This window comes from Pseudochaenichthys georgianus, chromosome 9 (genome assembly GCF_902827115.2).
Source record: "Pseudochaenichthys georgianus chromosome 9, fPseGeo1.2, whole genome shotgun sequence".
NCBI lineage: Eukaryota > Metazoa > Chordata > Actinopteri > Perciformes > Channichthyidae > Pseudochaenichthys > Pseudochaenichthys georgianus.
Window position 1 is genome coordinate 16,208,667 of NC_047511.1, and position 2,479 is coordinate 16,211,145.

Sequence of the window (2,479 nt, forward strand, 5' to 3'; positions counted from 1 at the left end):
TCGCTCCTCGGTCTCACCGGAAGTTGATTTGCCTGCGCCATCTTGAGTACCGTCCCATGGCTCTTATTTCTGCCGGAGGAGCGAGGAGCGATCATGGAGGAGCGATAACCGAGGAACCACCAGACCATCCTCCGATGAAATCCTCAGATACTCACCCCGCCCCCTTACTGTGTATCGCTCACTGATTGGACGAGGCAGTGCATGCAATGATCTGATGCTTCTTGACATGAGAGCAATACCCCAGCGCAGAGCCGTATAATAGAAGAGTTACGACATCTCCGTTCACTCCAATGGACCACTTTTTTACAGCAATGGCGGATCGTGGAGCCTCTCAATCGTTCCCCGGAAGTTAGCGCCAAGGCTGGCAGAGCTGTGGAGTTGCAGCATAATAGACCGTTCGTGACGGACTTTTAAAGGTAAGAAAAAGTTTAAAGATTTATATTGCGGATATTATCAGTACATCTGATTCAAATTAACATGTGTATTAAAGGATGTCAGTGGATTATCCCTAAATTAGTAGATTTAGGGAACGTTTACAGATAACGGATCAAGCTAGGATACCGAAGCAAGTTAGCAACACACGTTGAACAGCCTTTTAATTGTACATTCAGTTCTCTTAATGTCATTTCGTCCAACGTTGTTGAATTAGAGAAGAGGGGCTTCTAAACGGGATTGTATGCGGGGGTGGAGGGAGTTAAATATTGGATAAATATAACTTTGGTGCGTGTAAGAGTGAGTGTTTTTAGCAGAGGCATATTGTGTCCTTGTGATTATGTTGATTATTACCTGTCTGTATAATGTTGCAGCTCAGCTGATTTTGGATTGATGGCAAAGGGAGAGGGACTTAAGTGAGAGTGAAAACACAAGGTAAGTTTAATACTACTGTTTTATATAAGTAAGCATACTAAACATGTATTCTATCACTGTATTATATAAGTAATATTGTTAGTAACCTACTGTATGGCAGGTGGAGGGGCAGTGATGTTACAGGTGGAGGAGCAAAACTGCAAGACTGCAAACTCACAAGACAGAGAAATCAAAGTTTGTTCTCCAGAGAAGAGGTTGATTTCACTTCAATTTTTTCATATTTTCTAAAGATGTGGAAATGGCACCAAAAAAAACTTGAGAGCTGTAACCAAGACAACTGTAACAACATGAGTAGAGAGCCACCAAGGTTTTTCAAGTCCCTCTCTTACTCCATTTTGCCAACCCAAACTTCCAGGTACATGACGGGACACCTTGCTTGTTTTTGTTGTTTGCGCTCCTCTGGCTGGGTGCTGGCAGGTGGAGGGCAGTGATCCCTTCCCTTCTTCCCTCAATCTTTGAGACTAATGTAAGTAGAAGACATGGCACTGTAAATGTTCGAACATTTAAAATATTATACCACTTAAAAATAAGTAATATTACTTTTGTTACTAAGAGTTCATACTTATTATACCTGTGTCACCTTTCACACTATCGCTGTGATCATGAGCTATGGGCTTTGTAGATACAGGGGCCCTTCTCTTTTTGACCACAGGGCGATGCACGAAGATGGTGGGTATAGCCTCTGCTCTCAGCCTAGTCTTGCCCTTTTTTGTCTTGACAAACGAGTGACTTGAGGTTACTTCACACACAGAACAACTCAGTTTTGTCTGCCCACATACATATTCCATAGTGGTTGAATACACAGTATTAGGAAACACTTTATACTTACTGGACATGTTATACTCATTACATACTGTATATAAAATATGACCAGGAATGTGAGACAACTTTATAGAAATTCATATCACATCTGTTACTGATGCCATTTGTCATACTTTGTTAAACTCACAAATAATAAAGTTCCATAACTTCAGTTGGGAACAGAGACCACACCTTATCTCCCCAAGGCATTTCCCATCCAATAGGTGTGCTATATAGGTGTGTATAACCCTTTCTCCTGTCTGTTACTCCCTCTTTCAGCACAAGAACCAGAGGGGGATTCAATGGAGCCTGAATACCTGCACTGAGACCCTCACCCTGCACCCTGAGTCTCAACTCTGTGTTTTTCAAGCCTTTCCCTGTTTTTTTTTGTATTAAACAAAACATTAAGCTTTCCCAATGGTGTGGTTTTCGTTTTGTGAAAAAGTGCAAATGCAGTGTTTGTATATAAATCACATATTTTTTTGCTGTTGGTCGTGAAATTGCTCCTGCTTCCTCCGCTCTGTGTCAGTGGGGAAGCCGTACATTCGTACTCCTTTCTCTGAGCGATTGGAGCATCCCCAGGCAGCACAGCAAACCATGGTGGCGACTAGGAGGCAGCACAGCAAACCAGGACAACACGGAGGAAAAGGCACCGACAAACTGCATGATATGCTATTCAATGTTTATTGAATTCCATGTATTTGCAATGGATGTTCCTAAAACAACACATTTAACATCATCATCATCATCATCAGGCTGCTGCTGCTAGTCCTTTATAGTCTCCTGTCGGTCTCCTGTCCTTTCTGAAAGC

General features: G+C 42.2%; 1 long non-coding RNA gene across 1 annotated transcript; it reads left to right on the forward strand.

The window, feature by feature from the left end:
• The first annotated feature begins 801 nt into the window (after positions 1–801).
• On the forward strand, positions 802–2,067 carry LOC139434400 (uncharacterized). Its single transcript, XR_011643748.1, has 3 exons — positions 802–867; positions 950–1,333; positions 1,948–2,067. It is a non-coding gene; the product is annotated as an uncharacterized lncRNA (long non-coding RNA).
• The last annotated feature ends 412 nt before the right edge of the window (positions 2,068–2,479 follow it).